This window comes from Pinus tabuliformis, chromosome 2_1 (assembly GCF_031772625.1).
Source record: "Pinus tabuliformis cultivar Carrire ecotype Pingquan chromosome 2_1, CPIR1, whole genome shotgun sequence".
Taxonomy (NCBI): Eukaryota; Viridiplantae; Streptophyta; class Pinopsida; order Pinales; family Pinaceae; genus Pinus; species Pinus tabuliformis.
The window spans coordinates 709,271,030-709,288,433 of record NC_142299.1 but is presented as its reverse complement, the minus strand read 5'-3'; positions in this window follow the sequence as shown (position 1 = coordinate 709,288,433).

Below are 17,404 nucleotides of genomic sequence, written 5' to 3'. Positions count from 1 at the left end.
TTTTTAATTTTTTCTTGTTAGCATAGTCTTATCTTGATATTATTAGTTAGTGTGTGTATTTCTTACATCGTCAAACAGTTACCAAAATATAAAATACAAAGACACACGATGTTGGCTTTCTACCAGGGCCAAAACCTCTCCCTCTTAGAGAGGAAAACCCACACAAAATTCTTCATATAGAGATTCCAATTGACGACCACCAAGACCATGACCCTTGACCTATTTAGCCACTCCAAGACCAAGACACCAATCCTCTTCTTTGTCACTACAAGAGATCATCATCATTGTTGCACCATAGTCTCTCCTTCACTTAGATCATTGGTGCACTCTTACTTGAGATCTTCACCATGTCAACAAGGTTTCTATACTGTGTGAGAGTTGCATCGAGATCATGATCTTGTCCTCATTATGACCGAGATCATGAATGCTACATTACCGAAATCATGATTGTGTTTAGTATGAGAATGCATCACTGTGGGATCACCGAGCTTCTTCTTATCACAACCATATGGAGACTGTAACTTGTTTAGAGAGCATGTTGAGTGTATCATTGAGATCCTCATTATCATAACTATGCCAAGAACGTGACTGTGATTCTCTTCCTGCACTGAGAACTTCATAGTCAAGAGTGCTACCACCGAGAAGATCACATTGTAATTACTTACTGTAATTATACCCGAAGTTTGCAGAGACTTGTGTTCCTGCACCTCATCTAAGACCCTATACCATTGTGCTTGATCGAGAATTCAGAGATGTATGCGAACATATCTCTACTCCTCATCTAAAGTTGTAGGATGTCTAAAATATCATAGATATACGAGTTTTGTTGCTTTCTTCTGCGAAGTTTAGTGGGGTATATATAGTGGTTATGCCTTCATAAATAAGATGACATAAGTGTGAATTGTTGTGTCTTTAATTAAGCTAACATGGATGTCCTTTTAATTCATTTGTAAGCTGACGTGACTGAGATTTACATCGTTTAGCTTGTTGATGTCTTCAGGAGGTTTATGTTTGTCTTGGAGGGTTTTTCTAGAATTGTATACATTACACAATACTTTGACTCTTTGAAATCCTAATGATCTCAATGGGATCCACTAAATAAATAGACTTCTTGCTCATGACACCCATGTAGCAAGGAACAATAAGTTCATTTTACAAAAATCATAATTACAATGTCATGAAGACCGAACCTAGTTACACTTTTTTCGACACTCCCTCTTAACTAGGGAGGTATTCATGATAGTGCTTGGTCATTCTCAATCTGAATAATTTCTCATAAGAAGAATCAGATTGGTAACGCATCTGTATAACATCATAGTAACCAACATTGTTTCCAAATCAAGGCCTTGACTGATAGCTCTATCTCTCATTAGATTAGAGCACAATGTTAGTGAGACCAATTATTATAGACATCTTCATCATTGTCTCTAAAGGTACATACCCACCTAGGTATTCGCTAAGTGTGACCTTCTAGGACTATTCTTATCTTGGGTTCCCAAACCTCAAAGAATATCCATCCTCTTGCCTACTCTTACCTTGGATGCCCTACACATCCTCAAAGAGCATTAGATTCCATATGATTACCCAATCCTCCCATTCTTTATTCCCAAGTGAAGACAAGAATGTTGCGTCTATCTCTCCCTCTTAACTAGGGAGGGCATGCCCATTCCTATAAAGGAATGTACCCAATATCCCTTTGGCCATGAACTTGCCCAAGCTCCCTCTCAATTAGGGACTTTTCAGAGCTCCCTTTTAACTAGGGACTCTCTTTTTCATCAACAGTTTCTTCTTCGTGGGTCCTTAAATTGCTTGATCAATTTCCTTGATTTCATAAAATTCAGTCGAGCTTCTTCCTTGTAGGGCTTTAGCCATCAATCATTTTCCTTCTTGGTTCATCATGTCATTCCTTTCTTCATGGAAAGTGGCCTTCTTGATACATATCTAGAACCTTCATCATATGGCTACTTCTTCCTTATCATGTTTCTTTCAGGAATTTCCATCCTCCACATTAATGATAATTGTACTTGTACTTACAACTCTTGTGCAGTAGCCTTGCATGAACTTATCCAGATATTATTCAAGAAATCAAAACATAAAATTAAATAAAATTGTACCTTTTGAGATGGCTCTTCATCATAGTTGCATATCTCACGATCCCTTCCTTCCTCACACATTCCATCCCCACAAGCTTTCAATTACAGTTTCTTCATTGTGGTCAACCACCTCATACTTCATACAAGGACATATTATGTTGATTTCATCTAGTGTGACTTATGCCTTCCTGCATCCTTTCAGAGGAGGAAATCATTTTTCTCTTGATAATGCTTCTCAATATCGAAGTAATGATCCATGTTACCTACAACCATATGACATGACATTATAATATTAAACACAAGAATACATTCCTCATTTTACCTTTAGGTCATCTAGGCTTCTTCTAGCAACTTCCTTGATTGAAAAGATCTTAAATCCCTTGCTCTACTTCATTTCTCATGTCATCATACCATCATCTCATGAATTCCATAAGTTGGATTTCCTGACGAAACACTTTCTTCCTCTAGATCAGTGAACCCTTCGAAGAGGATTCCTTCAGAGAATCTTGAGGATCTTGTATATCCCCATTTGGCAGATATTTCCTTTTTGTATGATGAGCCTTTCCCTATACGACTTCATCATTTTCTTCAATGTCCAATGAGGTTCCCAAGAGCTATATTCTTCATGTTTGTCTGCCATGGATTTTTTCCTCCATGATTCCCATGGTGATGTCTCGAGCTCTTGTTTCTAATGCTTCCATGATGCCACGATGCATCTTATTATCATGGTCATATATGTAACTAAAGATTTAGGAGCTTATGATAGGACCCTTTTGTGAGGGATACCATCTCCCTCTTTCCTTTATCCCTTTCTTCAGCTTCCTCCATCTTTCCGGTGATATGAGCTTTCCTTTTATAATCTTTCCATATCATTTTTATGTCTTGTTTGAGGACCCTCTCCTTTCCTTTTTGCACATGATTAAGTCCTTTAACCTTCAACACTTTTGCCATCAACTTTCCTTTCTTTATCTAGCATAGAGACCACAAATTTTTGAATGAGGTTACCTTCTTGTTCATGGACATTTGTTACCTTGCCTATCAATTAGAACAATGATGATTTCCTTCCCAGATTTTGTAGGTGAGACCTTCTAGAGATATCCTACATCCTTTGATACCTTTATTTTCATGTAGATCAGATTTTATGTGACCTTCTTCATTGCACCTTCAGAGAATGAGTTTATCATATACATTTCTTTGATGTCTCCAATGTTTCTATATGAGGGGATCTTTCATAAGTATCCCTTTCCATGAATTCAAAGGAGACCTTTTGATATGTTCAATGACTTCAGCTACGTAGAGGACTATGCCCATCCTCCTTCTTCATGCAAGGAATCTTGATGACCCATCTAACCTATAGATGTCCTTGCAATCATGAAGTCATTTAAGCAAATTTATAAATTGAAAAGATACTTGTCACGTGAAGACGAAATCTTCACCTTAATTTCTTTGATGATGGTCGAAGAAGATATATTAGTTCTTCTTCTTGGATGACCTTATTTTTGCATGGGAGTCTTTTCTTAATAGAAGAGGTTGCTCCTTTTGATGAGGATGAGTTGTTTCTTTCTCGGATGATCTTCTTCTAGGGCAAGGAGATGATACTTGCTTGATTTCATAACCTTGGAGATGTTAGTGCCTTCAATATGCTTTGCTTTCTTTTGTAGTGTAGATCAGGACTGCTTCCATGGTGTCAACCTGTTCCAAGATGATATGATATTTATTTTGAGGTCTTGTTTTTTAATGAGGGCCTTGGTGGCCTTGTGAATATAAACACTCTTGCTGTTGTACACTATCTCCTTGATTGCATAGGAAAAAAACCCTACTGATATAGACTGTTGTTGTAGACTGATCCTTGAATTTTGTCAAAGCCATACAACTTGCTTTGATGCCCTTCTTGAAAACTGATCCTTGTATGTCTCTTTTTGTTGCTCTTCCTTTGAATTCAATACCTTATCTCTGATACCATGTTGGAGAATCTAGGGCAATTATATTTGATTGAGATTCTTCTTTAGAATGATAACTATTTGTGAGTTATTTTTTACTTTTTCTTATTAGCATAGTCTTCTCTTGATATTATTAGTTAGTGTGTGTATTTCTTACATCATCAAACAGTTACCAAAATACAAGAGACAAAGACACACAATGTTGGCTTTCTACCAAGGCAAAAACCTCTCCCTCTTGGAGAGGAAAAACCACACAAAATTCTTATTATAGAGATTCTAATTGACAAACACCAAGACCATGACCCTTGACCTATTTAGCCACTCCAAGACCAAGATACCAATCCTCTTATTTGTCACTACTTGAGATCATAATCATTGTTGCACCATAGCTACTCCTTCACTTAGATCATTGTTGCACCATAGCTACTCCTTAACTTAGATCATTGTTGCACCATAGCTACTCCTTCACTTAGATCATTGTTTCACTCTTACTTGAGATCTTCACCATGTCAACAAGGTTTCTATACTATGTGGGAGCTACATCGAGATCATGATCTTGTCCTCATTATGGCAGACATTACAAATGCTACATTACCAAAATCATGATTGTGTTTAGTATGAGAATGAATCATTGTGGGATCACTGAGCTTCTTCTTATCACAACCATATGGAACATGTAACTTGTTTAGAAAGTATGTTGAGTGTATCATTGAGATCCTCATTATCATAACTATGCCAAGAATGTGACTATGATTCTCTTCCTGCACTGAGAAATACATAGTCGAGAGTGCTACAACTGAGAACATCACATTGTAATTACTTATTGTAATTATACCCGAAGTTTGCAAAGACTTGTGTTCCTACACTTCATCTGAGACCATATACCACTGTTCTTGATTGAGTCTTTAGAGATGTATGAAATATATCTCTGCTCCTCATCTGAAGTTATAAGATGTCTGAAATATCAGAGATGTCTAAATTTTTTTGCTCTCTTCTGCGAAGTTCAACGGGGTATATATAGTGGTTATGCCTTCATAAATAGCCAACATAAGTGTGAACCGTTGTGTCTTTAATTAAGCCGACATGACCATCCTTTTAATTCATTTGTAGGCCGACATGACTGAGATTTACATCATTTAGTTTGTTGATGTCTTTAGGAGGATTGTGCTTGTTTTGGAGGGATGTTCTAGACTTGTATACATTACACATGACATTGACTCTTTGACATCCTAATGCTCTCAATGGGAGCCACTAAATAAATAGACCTCTTGCTCATGAAACCCATGCAGCAAGGAATAATAAATTCATTTTACAAAAATCATAATTATAATGTCATGAAGACCGAACCTAGTTACACTTTATTTAACAAGCATGACATTAATGGCCTGAAACAAAAGAAGACGTGATCATAAGGAGGCTCCAAAATTTCAATGTAGAAAAAATCTTGGAGAAAATTCACGGGAAGAACCCCAACTTCTCTCCTTAGGTCTAACTTTACGCACAGAGTCTAGCCTTTCAGAAAGTATTGATTCACCATGTAGATCACCCTAGCTTCTCCACTTCTCCTAGTAATAGATGTAGTCTCTCTAGTCTCCCTTGTTGGCTTAATACACTTTGCAAAACTAGTCAAACTTCAATTGTTTTGCTTAAGGGAAAGGATCATATAGCTTCACAAGTTTAATATAGTTAGAGTTTTTGTGTCATCTCTAGTGTTGCTCCACTGCCAGCATGTCAATTTAGTACCCATCTAGAGTCACTTCAACGAATCATAAACATTGCTTCGCTGCTAGTAGGCTTGTTCAGTACCTCAGAAAAGTTTCTTGCTTCACCTCTCTACAAAATAAGCCTTTCTCTTCTTTCACCCTTTATTTATTTTATTACTTTATTCTCATTGGCATTTTATCGGTGCTTATTTCTCCAACGGTGGAAGAGGTATCCCAATTTATGTTGCAAGCAAGAGAGGTTGTTCCTTGTTGTTAAAATTGGAAACTAGGGCCAAATTCCACCTTGGGATAGCTCATTTGGTGGAGATGATGATTGCATTAAATTAGACTTTTCGAGGGGACCAAAATTGATATAAAGATCATCCAATTTGGACAAGAAGAAGTTTGTTTTTGAATTTATGACCACACATGTGCAAATTGTTCACGTCAGCCACATCATCATGTAGGCTCTTGAAGCCCAATGGACCTGACTCTTCACCCTCGACGACTTGTATAAATACAAGTGCCTTCTCACCTCATTTGGCATCATCACCACACACATTTCTTCTCTCTCCTTCCCTCATTGGTTCATACAGCTATTGGGAAAATCTTCTCTCTCACACACATAGTAGAAGGACAAATTTTTTGGGCAAATTGTAGGGCCGAATTTCAAGATTTTCGCAGGAGTTTGACCAGCATTGACCAAGCACTTTGACTCATTATTTGACTGTGTTTTTTGTGGGAAATTTTCATTTTTTTCAGGCCATACAATTTGGCATAGGAACTGAGAATTTATGGGCACTTTGACCGCAGGGTTGACTGCAAGGTTGACCCGCAGACCTGACTGCAGAGTTGACCAAGTTTGACTGCAGCTTTTAGGAATGGTTGACTTTAACCACCTTATTAGGCCAAGTTTGACTGGGTATGACCATGCTCCAAAGAGGAAGATTTGTTATTGTGTTGACCATCTTTGACTCTTTGGTTAGGGTTGAATTTCACTGCACTGTAGATTTGACAGGATAAATTTGACTTGGATTCGGCAAGTCAAATTTGACCTTTTGTACTCTCTCTCTGTGCTGAAAATTTTGATATAATAATAAGAAGAATTGATCAAAGGGTTTTCCCACATTGGGGTTTTTCCCTGGCATCCGCCAAATCTGGTGTCCTCTTGTCTTGGCTTGTCTTTTGCATTTTATTTTATCTTCTATCTACAGTTAATGTCAATGTGATTGCTATTGGAAAACTAAATTGAAATTGTCATTGGGATGCTAAAAGAACATTGAATTAATTGTGCTAAGCATAGACCATACCATTTTTAACTAAAATTAAAATGATAACAGAGCTCAGGGGAAGACAAATCCCAAGCAAGAGAGAGAAAAGCAATCACTAAGGGAGAGCTGTTAAATAAGACTATTGGACTAGCTTCAATGGTACTACATCTTACTTCAAATCTGAGGACAAACTCAAGGAAAAATATGACTATCATGCATGGAAGATGACTTTGGATTTAACTTTGGAAGAGCATGATGTCATGGACTATGTGCAGGGAAGAGCGGTGGAGCCTCCTTCAAATGCACCTGCCACTGCAAAGATGAAGTACAGGAAAGGTGAGGTCAAAGCTAAAATAATTATCGTAGACTCCATTCAAAATAATTTGGTTGCCTATATTTCTAATTTGGGAACATCTAAGGAGATGTATGATAAGTTTATTTGGATGTTCAAAGTAAATAATGCAAATCAAATCCTCTTTCTCAAGAACAATTTTAAGGACATCAAGATGGATAAAGGGGAGTCTATCCAATCCTACTTCATGAGGATCACACAAATCAAGAATGACCTTCTATCTATTGGAGAACTTATTGCTGACAGGAGCTCACTCTCATTGCACTTGGAGGTCTTTCAAGAGCATGGGATGTGTTTAACAAAAACGTTCTCAACAATGACAAGATTCCTAGTTTCAATGAATTATTGGCTAGATGCACTCTTGAGACGAGGATAAAGGAGCGAGACAAGCCTTCAAATGGAAATGAACCTACTGCTTTCTCTGCTCATGCTAAGAGGAAGAATAATGTTGGTCCAAGGAGACAGGGTCAAGGGTTTAAGCAGGGATTCAAAGAAGGAAGAAAAGGAAGGTGCTACAATTGTAACAAGTTTGGCCATTGTGCTAAAGAGTGTCCTCACAATAAGAGTTCTCCAAGGGGTGATGATAACAACCAAAACAATTTGAAAGGAAATGGCAATCAAAGGAATAACAAGTTCAATGAGAAAGGAAAGAGGAATTCTCATGCTACACAATATGGAAATGGTTAACCTACCAAAAGGACGAGAAATTCTACGTATGAGAAAAGTAATGTTGTAGAAAAACAAAAGGAATTTTATCTTATTTCCGCTCTATCTACTGCCTCTCCTCCAGATACTTGGGATCATTGGTTAATAGATAGTGGAGCCTGAAGGCACTTCACTGGGTACATGGAGGCCCTCTCAAATTTGGTTGAAAAAAAGACTAATTTGGAGATCATACTTGGAGACAATGCCACCTACCTCGTGAAAGGGATAGGTATTGTCACTCTTCACTTCAATCAAGGTCAAACACTTCATCTACAAGAATTATTGTATGCACCTGATTTGAAGAAGAACCTAGTGTCTATTTCTGCTATGGAAGATAAAGGCTTCAAGGTAGCATTCATTGATGGAAAGGTATGTATTTGGCAAAAAAACCCTAAAGATGCGTTTACACTTGGATTTAAGGTTTAAGGTCTCTATCAAGTTGGATGAATTCCTTTAGGAGCCTTGACTTGTGATACTTCTCTTCAATTTGAATGATGGCACCGTAGATTTGCTCACCTTCATTACAAAGCTCACAGGTATGCTCTAGTTCAACATGAATCATGAAGGAGTTTGTCAAGGTTGTGTAGCTGGGGAACTTACAAGGGGGGCATTCCCTTCAAGTGAAAGCCAAACTATTGATATTCTTCAATTGGTCCATTCTTATCTATCTAGAATGTTTCTCGTAACATCATTGGGAGGATATTTATACTATGCAATTTTTGCCTATGACTTCTCTCGCAAAACATGGATCTATTTCTTGAAGAAGGATGAAGTGTTCAAATGGTTTCCGTCTTTCAAAGCCTTGGTGGAAAATCAAACAAGGAAGAAGATCAAAATATTGAGGATCAACAATGCAACCGAATATGAATCAAATGAATTCAATGACTTTTGCAGAGAGGCTTGCATTAAGAGGGAGGCGACCGTTCCATACACTCCTGAGCAAAATGGAATTGTTGAAAGATAGAATCGAATAATCATGGAAACCACACGTGCCATGCTCCATGATCAAGGTCTACCGAAGTTCTTATGGGGAGAAGCTGCCAACACTACCATGTATGTTCAAAATAGCAGCTTGCATCAAGCACTGAATTTCAAGGCACCCAAAGAAGTTTTCACTGCTAAGAAACTTGATGTTTCTCATTTTAGAATATTTGGTTGTCCCGTGTATTTTCATGTGCTTAAAGAGAAAAGAAACAAGTTAGAAGCATTTGGGAAGAAAGGTATATTTGTGGGCTACAGTGAAAATTCGAAGGCATATAGAATCTATGTGCCTGGACAAAGAGATGTGGAAGTTGGCCATGATGTCACCTTCAAGGAAGGATAATGATGATGTTGTAGAAAAGTAGGATGAACCTCCGACAGATGAGCCTACGCCCGATGTTAAAGGCTCGATGGATCACATTGATCCACCTCCTGATGATCCCTCTACCTCAAGAAAAAGACCTTTGTGGCTCAAATATACTCTCAAAGATGTTGAAAGAGATATTTCTCCAAGAGGGACATTCCGTGAAAGTAAGAAGCCAAACAGGTATCAAGGGTACTTAGTTGCTATGAGTAATATTGTTCAATATGAGGCATGTATGTTCAAAGAAGCTGCAAAACTCCAAGTCTTGAAGGATGCGATGAATGAGGAATATGAATCTATCATGAAAAATTATGTCTCAGATGTGGTGCCTAAACCAAAGGACAAGTCCGTAGTCAACTCAAAATGGCTATGCAAAATTAAACATGGGTTTAATGGGAGTGTTGAAAAATATAAGGCCAAGTTCATTGCTCGAGGCTTCTCTCAAAAGGAAGGAGTGGACTATGACAAGAAATTTGCACCAGTTTCCCGATATACCATTATCCAATCGATTATTACTCTCGCTGCCTCTCAAGGATGGAGCCTATATCAAATGGACGTTAATACTGCTTTCTTGCATGGCTCGCTTAAGGAGGAAGTCTACTTGGAACAACCTCAGGGGTTCGAAGTATAAGATCGAAGGACACATGTATGCAGGTTGAAGAAATGCCTCTATGAAGCAAGTCTCTAGGGCTTGGTATGAGAGGATTAATAGCTATCTTATGAAGTTGGGATTTACAAGGAGTGATGTTGATCCTAACATATACTTCAACGTTGAGAAGGGCGTGCCTCTCATTTTGGTCCTTTATGTAGATGATCTCTTTCTAATAGGTGCAGACCCTCTCAATTATCAATGCAATAGGGAGTTGGCTTTTGAATTCGAAATGGAGGACCTAGGTCTGATGCATTACTTCTTAGGCCTAGAGGTATGGCAAAAGCAAGGTGAGATTTTCCTTTCTCAAGGAAAATGCATTATGAAGTTGATCTAGAGATGTGGGATGGTGGATTACAAGTCTGTGTCTACTCCGATGGAACTCAACTTCAAGAAGCTATGTGGAAGTGTTGCTAGGCCTGAATTGGCAAACCCCTCCGAGTATCGACAACTTGTGGGGGCCCTGATGTTCTTGGTAAACTCCTGTCTAGACATATGCTTTGTTGTAAATACGTTGACTCAATTTATGGTCAAGCATCATCATATACAATGGATTGTGGTTAAGAATCTCTTGAGATATCTGTGTGGCACAATCAACTATAGACTAAGATACACTGTTGTAAATTTGAGGCTACATGGATATATTGATGTTGATTGTGCTGATAGTGTGGTAGATCATAAAATCATGTCTGGATGTTGCTTCTCATTAGGTTCTGCATCAATTTCTTGGATGAGTAGGAAGCAAAAATCAGTTGCTCTAAGCATCGTCAAGGTCGAATACATTGTTGCTAGTATGGCCTGTTGTGAAGTTGTTTGGTTGAGGAAGCTCTTTAGTGAGATATTTGAGCATATGTTCAATACCACCGTGATCTACTGCGACAACTGGAGTGGGATTCACTTTTCATAGAATCCCATGTTCCACGACCGCTCCAAGCACATTGATATCAGGTACCACTTTATCTGGGATATGGCACAATGGGGAGCAATAAGGCTCCAACACATTAGGACTGATGAGCAAGTCGTAGACATCCTCATGAAGCCCTTAGGGAAGGTCAAATTATTAGCCTTCTGAGAGAGACTTGGAGTCGTGGAAAGACCCTCCCATGAGGGTCCCACTTGAGTTGGACATTGAGCTCTGGGAGCTTCTGGGGATACTTCTTGGAGCTATGAGTGACCATAGGTTGAGTGGTTCACCTTCCCTTATTGGTGTGTTGTGTACAGGGTGAGTGGTTCACCTTCCCTTGTTGTACCCCATGATGTTTGACATGTGTGTAAGGTCAGTGGTTCACCTTCCCCTACTATTGAAATATGCATAAGATGAGTGATTCACCTTCTCCTATGGAATATGAGCAAGATGGGTGGTTCACCTTCTCCTATTTATGCCCTAGCATACATCCTACCCATGTAGTCTGGGACTCATGGGAAGTACCTCTCATCTAGCCAATGAGTTGGGAAAAGTGTATAGGGACCATAGCACTACCGATGGACGCATCGTGTACTTTCGTAGTCCATATCTCTAGGATGTATGGTGTTCAACTGTTATATAACAAAATTACCTCCTCATCCGCTCAGAGGAGAAAGACAGGATGGTTGAAGCAATAGCCAAGATCACAAGCCTTGTTTCCACAATAACATTGTCTATACACTGACAACATGCTTTATAAAGCTTCTATGTAAGCCTAGGGGAGCGTTAGTGACCCTACTAACTCTACTTGTTGGTTCAGGGACAACGTTAGTGGATCCTAATGAGAATCTAAAGGTCAAAGGAGCGAATTGACTCATAAATATCTCTATATTCCCTCCTAAATCTACTCAGAAAAGCAAGGAAACATTTAAAGTTCGACCTATTTGTGGGATTTCTAATCCTAATGGAGGCAAATGGGAAAGAGCTCAAAAGCATGGTAACATCATTGCTTTAATCTTAAGAGACTCATGGAGGAACTTGGACACCCTAACTCGATTACTACATAAGTAGAGCTAGGGCTATAGTGATGGAGGTCAGATCATTTGAAAGGATAGCTTACTTTATTGTCGAGCATAGTCTCAAATTTAAGCATAAGAAGTTGGTAAGAAGGGAGAGAGAGAGAGGAGCTGGAGGGGTGAGGGAAGGTTGATGCAATAAATGGTTGTAATCACTCTTCCGACATTAATATAGAACTATAGTTGTATTGTCTACTCCGTGGTGTTGGTATTATCATTCATTTATTTGTTTGTCCAATACCTTTTAGCATGAGTAGCTTATTTATGTGTAACTAGATGTCTTTTATATATTCATGTATTAATTATCAAGGTTGTATGTTGTGATTATGCTTGTCTCTTCTATGTTCAAGACTTGATTTGGAGCTGGCTCAGGGGACTTCCACCTAGCTGCATTGTGCTCTCCAGCAAATCTACACTAAGGCTTGAGGTAATGAATTTGTTTTGCTTTGATAGTTAGTTATTGTTTATGGACATGCATGTATCTTTGTCACGACTGCAGATAGTCTTACAGTCTGCCAAGGGTCCCAGGAAGACCCTTGAGGGTATCTCCATTCTCCATACACTGTGCATTTTATCCTATAGCAAAATTGGCGACTCCGCTAGGGACTATACATTAGTTCCCAGTTCACCCGAACAGTTCCTAGTTTCCTCCTCCTTCTAAATCTTCCTATACTTCTGCATTCTTTTTCTGGCCCATTAAGACCTTGCAGCATTCTTCCCTCACATATTCAGCCATGTATCTGATCCCCAAAGCCCTGTTTTGAACTCTTTTCCCACACTAATGCAAGTTAGCAGAGTAAACAGGGCTTTATAATGCTCTGTGTCTGCACAAACAGTGCGTTAGTAGAACCAATAACTCTCTGTGGCCTCTGGCACAAAGCGTTAGTCACCCAAATTTTGACATGTAGCTGTGTCTGTAAACTCAAAGGGATGGGAAACTTGCTCATGGACTGAAAAAGGATCTGCAACTGTATTTTGTTAGCAAGATCTGTGTCCTGAAAGAATTTTTTCTTAAGGAAATATTTGTTTTTCTTTCTTAAAAGTTTTTATAAAGGAAAAAAAAAAAATATTCATTATTCTACTTAGCTGGTTAAAAGCTGCTTTATTTGGTTTCAAATAGTTGTTAGAAAGCATTAAAAAAATTTTGTTGGTTATGCTAGTGTTATAATGACTAGGATGCATGGAACAAATATGAATGTATGAATGACTCCCTTGTAGAATACATCTTATTTCATCAAACTGAATATTTTCAAGCATTGTCTTTTGCATGATTTTGAGTCAGAGTCCCACCACATATCATACATCAACACCCATACCGAAGACGCTAAAAAAGTACACATAAAATCTACCTAAAATCATTCAGTGACTCTTTATAGAGCAAAAAAACATTAGTTCAGGCTAGGATCTTGGGATAGGAAGTATGAGTAAACTGCCTAAGATCAGAATCCAAAACTAGTATCATTAAAAGAGAGAAAATTCCTTCTGCACTCATACTACTGGGACCACTCCAGTAAAAGCAGAGATAAATACGAGACAACATCAGACTGTAAGTGAAGGTATCCCGCCTTCGCTTACAACTCATTTGGGTATTCTATGTATTGGGGATCCCTTCGGGGATTTCGGAGCTGAGTAAGGGACTTAGGTATCCTTCCCACACAGTGTACTGTTTGCGACTATGTTCCCCTCAGTAGTGTCTATGATTTGAGGTATCCTTAGTGGCCATACTTTTAGGGACTTACACAAGGTGACTGGGATGGGCTGCCCTGGTACCTAACACAAACAGAGTTACTTTGTCTTTAGCTTTTGGGAGGGTGCTCGTCTTCATGAGAGTACTTGGCCTCTCAATCTAAGGTTCAGGCATAGCCCTAGAGTAACCGTAACTATACATTTGGCCAACCCTCTCTGTTATTCATTGAGATACTGTGTTTCACCTCTAGTGATCAGTGCTTATCAGACAAGGTCATTTCCCTCTGTTTGTTGATTGATTCACTTGGTGTATTTTTTATTTATTTTAGGTGCCTAAGTGTTATCATTAAGACTTTAATAAATATCATGATAAAATTTATTGATACAAATTATCGATCACCATGGCTACATCCAACCCTCATCATCAATCTAGACGATTGTTAGGACTTCCTCCACTCATTGTGGAGGATCTGTTGAGCTCCAGTGAACCGGATTCCCCATCTTCAGGAAATCAGTCTCCGAGATCTCACACAGAATCAGTTTGGACAATCGATGATTCAAGCTTAGCGGAGGATTTTTTTACTGCAGGATTTCTTCCTCCCTATAACCCTCTGATCACGAATCTGTTGGACCCACTCTTGGTTCGCGTTGCACCTGTACCCCCTTTGTCTTCAATTGGAACACTTCCACCCATCTCGTCGACGACTAACAGGTCGTGGAACTTTCTAGACACTTTTGGTCCCCCACCACTTCCCCAGTCGACAGTCACTACCACACGGTTGATGGCGAACCCTGCTATCCCATTTGTCCCAGATACACACACTCACGTGACACCCTTCATGAGTGGAACCCAGCCTACAGGTTCCACCCTTCTAGTGTCAAACTCTATACCTTCGACAACTGCTACATACAACACTCAATATAGCACAGTTAGTGCAGGTCCCTTCAACCAACAATATGGTTGGCATCCATTGTACAGTTCTAACCCCCAGATTCAAGTATCTGGGGGTACTCCCAATATGCATATACCGATCGGGAACATAACAGTTCCCCCTCCGTTTTCGGGCATGCATGGTCAGTCACTGATTGACATAAGCACTCCTTATGCCAGTCAAGGAAATATGGTTAGTTCTGTGGCAGGTGGGAATCCTCAATGAGGTAATGGTGGATATCGAAGTCGTGGATCATAAACTCGATTATAAACTACTTTTGGGCTGCAATTGGACTTATGCCTTGAATTCCATTGTGTCTTCGGTCTTCTGTATCATCCTATTTCTCTTAGATGGAAAGATAGTCACAGAGGGCCAGCTATCCTTTTGCATCCCATATTACTCCCTGTTACCTAGCAGCTCTGTACCCTTAGTGGGTGGTGTACCTGACTCTTATGTCAGTATCGGTATTGGTCTATTGAAGGGATCTTCCCTGATGGGTTGTTTCCCTCTTCCGCTGCCCGCGATTCCACAAACAGTCTCTATGGTTTCATCCATTCCTCACGAACCAACTGATCCTTGGATCCTCCCGGCCCCTTCAGACATTGACACTTACGGAGAACAAATGTCACTGTCACCAGCTGAATTGGCCTACCAAGCCATTCAATATGCATCCGAGTCTCTGGTCACTTTGGTTACAGCCAATAGTACCACTACCCCTCCCATCACTGCTCCTTCTTTCGATCACCTCAATCAAGTCCTACCTATGGACGAAGTTATTAGAGAGATCATGATTTTAGAAAAGCGACCCTAGGAGGACTCGCACCATCATGTTTCGATATCTGATTCGGACATGATGCCTCTTCAAATCCTATCATCTGACGCACCTGAAATCATTTCCTCACCATATACGACTATCCAAACTTTGGACTCGGAGGGAAACATGGGAAATCTTTCAAAGACATTGCTCATCAATATTTCAGTCAAGATAGGCATCGTGGAAAACATACAGATTGGAGCCAATCACAATCCTAAGGAAATTGCGAGCTTCACCTACCCTTTTAAGGACTTCTGCGATGTTTTCCCTTGGTCTTATGAGGAAATGCATGGCATAGACCCTTCTATTGTCAAGCATGAGATCAAGAAGTATCGAGCATTCTTTTTATGGTATTTTTCTTGCTCATTAATCCAAAAAATCCTCGAGTCTCCTTCTTTGGGCTCGTTAAACTACCACGAAGAAGATCAAGCATTCTTTTTATGGTATTTTTCTTGCTCATTAACTCAAAAATCATTGAGTCTCCTTCTTCGAGCTCTTTAAACTACCACGAAGAAGATCGAGCGTTCTTTTTATGGTATTTTTCTTGCTCATTAATCCGAAAAACCTCGAGTCTCCTTCTTTGGGCTCGTTAAACTACTACAAAGAAGATATGAGTGCTTTCTTTTATGGGATATTTTCTCACTCTAAAACTGAAAAATCCCCGAGTTTTTCATCATTGGGCTCGTTAAACACATATGACGATGGTCCGAGCAACTCTTTTTCGCTCTTTTTCTAGCTCATTAAACTGAAAAAAGATCATTAGAGCATTCTTTTTAAGTGCTTTTTCCTCATTCATTAACATATATATATATATATATATATATATATATATATATATATATATATATAGAGATATATAATAAAATAAAAATAAAAAATCTCAAGTTTTTTTTCTTTAGGCTCGTTAAAAATTTATAAAGATAAACCGAGCATTCTTTTAGGTACTTTTCTCGCTTGTTAGACTAAAAAATCCTGAGTTTTTGTCACCGAGCTCGTTAAAAATCTACGACAGCAACCAGAGCACTTGCTTTTTTCGGACCATTTCTTGCTCTTAAATTGAAAAATCCCCGAGTTTTTCCCCTTCTTCGAGCTCATTAAATCTACGAAGAAGGAATGAGCAGATATTTTACCTCTTTTTCCTTGCTCAATAAACTAAAAAAGATACATTGAGTTTTCTTCATTTGATTCGTTAAAATTTGATTAAGGTATTGAGTTTGTCGTCGCGTGACTCATTAAAAATTCACGATGAAAAACGAGTTTAGTCCGTCTCCTCGTACTCGTAACAAAATGAAGTCAACATCTATTGAACATAGGTTTCTCTTTATTCGGACTCAATAGATTAACTCACAGAAAAGTAACCGATCCAGGTATACTATTAACCTTTTGTCGCACCCAGTTAACAACTATGACAAACGGATCACCCTCGAGTTGTTCTTTACGATATTTTAAGACTCTCTAAATATGAAAAGACCACTGAGTTGTCTAGTCTGGACGCATTAAAATACACAGACAAGGTATAGAGTCGCTCTTTTTATGATCCTTTTCAGATTCTTAAAACATGAAAAGATTGAAGAGTTTCCCTGTCTAGACTCATTAAACTAATCAGATAGGGCATAGAGTTGCTTTTTTTGCAGTCCTTTTCAGACTCTTAAAATATGAAAATATCGACGAGTTTACCCGTCTGGACTCATTAAACTAATCAGACGGGGAAAGTGGACAATACAACTATATTCAGTATTAGAAAGCGTGGTTTGGCAACAATCGTTCCCTTGAACATGGCACTCCCTCAAATAAACCTTCCTTGTGACGGCCTCTTAATATGAATCCTACCATTCTATGAATTTAGCCTAAATACCCTGGTGTTCTTGCATATTTGTATCCTAACACTCTTTGGTGTTCATGAGTCTAGTGTTGCATGGTTAAAATCGTTGTCA